The sequence below is a fragment of the Delphinus delphis genome, chromosome 1, assembly GCF_949987515.2.
Source record: "Delphinus delphis chromosome 1, mDelDel1.2, whole genome shotgun sequence".
NCBI lineage: Eukaryota > Metazoa > Chordata > Mammalia > Artiodactyla > Delphinidae > Delphinus > Delphinus delphis.
In genome coordinates this window covers 153,609,310-153,614,929 of record NC_082683.1, presented here as the reverse complement: position 1 = coordinate 153,614,929, position 5,620 = coordinate 153,609,310, and the positions used below count along the sequence as shown (strand labels likewise).

The following is a 5,620-nucleotide window of genomic DNA, read 5'->3' as shown; positions in this document are numbered from 1 at the left end:
TGTGGTGAAGTCACTGGGACTTGCTGAGCCTCCACGGAGACGGGCAGCAGCCCCAGAATCTCACAGGGCACTGCGCCCCCGGCACCAGAGCCTTCCCTCTGTTCTCATAATCAGCTGTCCGCAGATTTGCAGGTCACGTTCTTTTCTTTTCTTTTGTGTTTTTTAAAGGCAACTCTTGCGTACGTGTATTTAATATGCAGGGAACCAGCCCTGACTCCTTGGTCTGTGTCTTCTAGCCTTTAGAGCCTCGAAGGCATCCATATCCTTTGTTTTTGCACCCAGTGCCTGGGGTTTGATGATGGAAACTGACACCGAGGGCATCACCATGTGTGGGGTGACGTCAGGGAAAAAATCCCATGGCGAGGGACTGCCTGAGGACCACGTGCACCTGGGACCTCCCTGCCCCCTGCCTGCAGCCCTGCACCTGGGAGCGGAGCTGGTGCATCACGTGCCTGAAGTCATGGAAGTAGGTCTCCTGCTTATCATGCTGCAGCAGGGAAGGCAGGTTGTGCGTAGCCTTGGTGAAGTTGGCCACCATGCCGCAATGGCAAACTGACAGCTCCCATCGTGCTGCAGGCAGCCCGGCTGCAGGCTGAAGCAGGCCACATGCCTGGACTTCCCCTCCCTGGGGAGGGATGCAGGTGAGGCTCCGCTTCCACAGAGGAGCCCCGGCCCACGGCCAACAGGTTCCCCCACGCAGGCACCGAGGATAGAAGTCCAGGTAGAACTTGCCGATGGACGACCTTGCTTGAGGCCGCATCCCGGACCATGTAGAGCCTCATGTCTTCGTGACACATGTTGGTGCCCTCTTCCAGGTCAAAGGTCAGCCCCAGCATCTCCTGGGAGATGCCCAGCAGCCCATGCGTGACCAACTGCATGGGGAAGGACTCATTAAGCAGGTACTGGTCCACATGGTAGCGCGTCTCCTCTCCCTGGTTCATGTAGTAATGCAGGATCAAGGTGTTGATGGGGCCATCAAAGTGCAGGCCCCACCTCTGGCACTCAGCCTTCTTTAGCTCCAGGATCACGGCCGCTCCTGCTCCCCAAGGGGCTTCAGCTTCTTGGCCAGCTCACCTGCGGGTGGAAGGGAGAGGCTCGGCTACGTCCCTGGGGTGGCCCCCAGCCGCCCCCATTCCCGTGCCCCTCGAGGCAGAATGAAGGGTCCAGGAAGCTGACCCCCAAGGGCTGACATAGTGGGGTCTCAGGCAGCACCACGTCCAGTCAAGGTCTGCCTGACCCCGTCCCCACTGGAACTCAGGGGGAGGCGGGGTTACCTAGGACAGTGGCCACCACCTGCCTGGTTTTGTCCAAGTTCATCTCCAGCACAGAGTCAGCATGTGTGCGGAACTCCAGCAGGCGGGACTTCTGGGCCTGCAGCCTCACCAGCTCCCTGAGGATCACGCAGTTCTCCTGGAACCCAGAGATGGAAGGTGCTGGGGACCATAGGCCATGCCCTCCCCGCGGGCCCCGGGCCAGGTCTCTGCAGGCGGGCAGGGCTCTCAGGCCACTGGCAGGCACAGCCAATCCCCCTCCCTCCTCCTCCTGGCCCGGATTTCTAGACACATTGGTGCTGTCCTAACACATGGTCTTTATTAACACAGGTCCTTTTGGAACCAGAAATGGCATGAACCGTGATGGGCTCTAAGGACAAGGGCAGGAAGAAATGTGGCCAGGATCTCCAGGAGCCACCAAGGGGCCTCCCCGGGCTCAACAAGGCAAACACGGCTGCCGTGCAGACAGCAGCTCATCCCCACGGCGCCCGAACACCCAGCGCCTGGACGGTGAGACGCCTGTTGCTGCAGGTGGCCCGTGGCTTGCTAATGAGGCCCGGCCCCAGGCGTACGACACCTTCTCTGGGGCCACCTCTCCGGTCTGCGGGGGTTTCTCCTGGGAGCCCCCAGTCACCACAGAACCAGTGTGGCCTGTCTGTAGCCCAAGAAGGTGGGGACACAGGACTGTCCCCCATGCCCCCTGCATCGCCCGCGAGGCCAAGCGACCACCAGTGTTGTCTGTGGGGAAGATGAAGGGCTCATGCACAGCCCCCATCTACAGAAGCACAGACTGCAGCCACATGCGGTATGCAACAAGCACAAGTGTCCATGCAGGACCCGATGTCTGAATGTCAAGGCTGTGCCCAGGCCACAGTGAGAAGGCCCATCCCCCATGCAAGCCACAGAGAGGGGATGGGGGGCCATCTGCGATTCTGAGCTCATTGGGCATCACCCCAGAGGGAGAGGGTGAGGGAGAGAGGTAGACAGAAGTACAGAGGGAGAGGGAGAGAGAGGGAGGGAGAGACGTCTCTCCCTTCCCTGGGGGTTCTCTAGTGCAGCCAAGGCTGAAAACCACTGCATTTTGGGAGATGGGTCCTCATGGAAAAGTTAAGTAGTAGCTCATGGCATTATTGACACATATTAAAAAGGCCCCAAATCTTGGGGAGTCAGGGAGGGGAGTTGGCGGCTGCCTCATAAACGAGGAGAGATTGGGCATCAGAAGAGGTGCCTGTGCAGCCCGCTGCCCAGGGCCCTGCAGACTTCATCTCCCAGTGGTGGTCCTGGGCTGGAAGTCAGCGGGGAGGTCAGGCTGTCCTAGCATCAACGTTGACTTCAGGGCTGATCTAAAAGACGCCTGGAGTTTGTTGAAGCAGAAAAAAGAGAAAGCAGTGGGGACAGGATGGGAGTGGGAGGGGTAGGGAACCCCCCTCCTCAGCACTTCTACCTCTCTCCCTCCCTCCCTCTACCTCACTGCCTCTCCCTCTCCCTCTCCCTCCATCTCTCCCTCTGCCTCTCTCCCTCCCTCTCTCTCTGTCCCTCTTTCCCTGTCCCTCTCTCTCTCTCCCTCTTTCCCTCTCCCTCTATCCCTCCCCCTCTCCCCCTTTCCTCCTCCCTCTCTCCCTCTCCTTCTCTCCCTTCCTCTCTCCCTGTCCCTGTTTCCATATTCCTCTCTCCCTCTCCCTCCACCTCCTTCCCTCTCCAGAGGGGGAAGGAAGTAGAGGGAGAGAGAGAGAGAGCAGGAGAGGGAGAGGGGAGAGAGAGAGAGGGATAGAGGGAGGGAGGGAGAGACGTCTTTCACTCCCTCTATCCCTCTCTCCCTCTCCTGCTCTCTCTCCCTCCTCCCTATACCTCCTTCCCTCTGCAGAGAGGGAGGGGGAGAGGGAGGAGGGAGAGGAAGGGGAGAGAGAGGGAAAGAGGGAGAGAGGGAGGGAGAGAGGGACGAGAGGAAGCAGGGAGAAAAGAGAGAAAGAACACACCATCTACATTTCTGTCAAATGACACCAGGGATCCTTACACAACCAGGAGAAAATAACACAGCGAGGCTCTTTCTCAGCTGGAACTGGAACTGCAGATGGGGCCAAACACCACCAGGGTTGCCACACATGTCCACCTGCCGCCCCAGCCCCATTAGCCCGGTCACCAGGGCTCTGAGTGTTTGCTCCAGGGACCTGGGGTTCACCCTGTCACCCTGGAGGTTGGGCCTAGACAGCAGGGCCCTGGGCTGGGCACATAGGGGGAAAAGAATCCCCACAGGACAGCTTGTGCGAGCAGATTCAGCTGCCAGATTCTAGAGGCCCGGGATCACCCTGTGGCCCGTGAAACCCAGGAGCCACGAGGGTCTTGCATCGGGATTCCTGTCCGTTGGATTGTAACGTTTATGTAGGGAATCCTGGAAACAGTGGTAACAAGACTGAATTCGAACGAGCTTTAGGCTATTATGGACCACTCCAAAGTGTGTGGGTTGCTAAAAACCCTCCCGGCTTCGCTCTTGTTGAAAATGAAGATCCCCGAGATGCAGTGGATGCTGTCTGAGAACTAGACGGGAGAACACTCTGTGGCTGCCGAGTAAGAGTGGACCTTTCGAATGGGGAAAAGAGAAGTCGAAATCATGGCCAGCTCCTTCTTGGGCTCGTTGCCCTCAAGACGATTATTGGAGGAGGAGTCCTCCCCCTTGTCACAGATCTCCAAGATGGAGAAGCTTCTCCCGCAGCTGGAGCAGGTCCCTTTCTAGATATAGGAGAAGAGAGAGATCACTGTCCCAGGAGAGAAATCACAAGCCGTCCCGATCTTTCTCTATGTCTCCTAGCCGATCCAGGTCAAATGAAAGGAAGTAGAAGACCACTTTGCAAGAGGAGTGGTGCACAGGAAATAACTTCATTTGACAGGAGTATGTACAGAAAATTCAAGTTTTGTTTGAGACTTCTGAAGCTTGATGCACTTTTTAAATGTTTTAGCTGTTCAAATTTGTTTGTCTCTTGGGACAGTGACACATAAAGGTGTCATTCTCTATGGTTTGAAATGGGTCATATGAGGCATGTAATATGAAGAATTGTTACTTTACAATGTTCCCTTAAGCAAAATTGAATTTGCTTTGAATTTTTGGTCTTGCCTAGACTGATAATAAAACTCTAACTCCTGCCCACCTAAAGTGTGATGTTTATTATTATGGAAACAACACTGGCAAACGTTGAAAAGACTTTCTGTAGCTGGGATATGGTATGCAGCTGTAGTTAAGCAAGCAGTCTTTAAAAGGTGCTGTGAACACAAGCCAGCAGGTAGAAATGAAAGCCGCACCCTTACCCTAGATTAGAGGTTTAAGAATTCCACTAGTCTTCACACTGGACAAGAGGTGGTCCAGTGAGTTTAGAATCTAAGAAGTTTCAAGGAAGTTAGTTTACCTTTGAGTTAGGTCATAAGTCCCCTCTGTGGTTGCTGTACATGAATACATAACTCTTTGTAATGTTTTTTGGAAGTTGAGATTATCAAGATACCAATGTCCTGCCATATTAAGAGTATATTGTAGAGCTGAACTTTGAGTTACTGTGCAATTTTTTTTTCATGCTGTCATTTGTAATATGTTTTGTGAGAATCCTTGGGATTAAAGTTCTGGTTCCAAAAGGAAAAAAGAAAAAAAGGATCCACCTGCCAATGCAGGGGACACCGGTTCGAGCCCTGGTCCGGGAAGATCCCATGTGCTGCAGATCAACTAAGCCCATGGGCCACAACTACTGAGCCTGCGCTCTAGATCCTGGGAGCCACAACTACTGAGCCCCCATGCCACAACTACAGAAACCCGCACATCTAGAGCCCGTGCTCTGAAACAAAAGAAGTCACCGTAATGAGAAGCATGTACCCACAACGAAGAGGAGTCCCTGCTCACTGCAACTAGAGAAAGCCCGTGTGCAGCAACGAAGACCCAACACAGCAAAAAAAAAAAAAGACGATACTGGCCAGGTGATCAAGGGTAAAATTGTTTGTCACAAGTCCCGTTGATGGTGTGTATCCTTGATGTGACCTGAGGAGAATGGCATTTTTATCTCTGTCTAGATCTTCCGTCCCAAACCCCATAACTCCAGACCAACCATAAGAAAAACATCAGAAAACCAACAGAAAAACAAATTGAGGGACAAAATACCTGACCAGTCCTCTTCAAAACTTTCAAGGTATCAAAGCCCAGGGACATCTGAGAAATGTCACAGCCCAGAGGAGACTGGGACAGAAAAAGGATGTTAGGGGAAAACTAGGGAAATTCTAATAAAGTGTGGACTTTAGTTAATAATAATGTATCCATCTTGGTTCCTTAGTTGGATAAACATGTCGTACTAACGTGTTGGAAATAGGGGTACTGG

General features: G+C 53.7%; 2 pseudogenes; one reads left to right on the top strand and one right to left on the bottom strand.

Annotated features, from left to right (window-relative positions):
• Positions 1-270: 270 nt before the first annotated feature.
• Positions 271-1,626, bottom strand: LOC132430616 (thimet oligopeptidase-like; annotated as a pseudogene).
• Positions 1,627-1,634: 8 nt separating this feature from the next.
• LOC132430522 (serine/arginine-rich splicing factor 3 pseudogene) lies at positions 1,635-4,404 on the top strand (annotated as a pseudogene).
• The last annotated feature ends 1,216 nt before the right edge of the window (positions 4,405-5,620 follow it).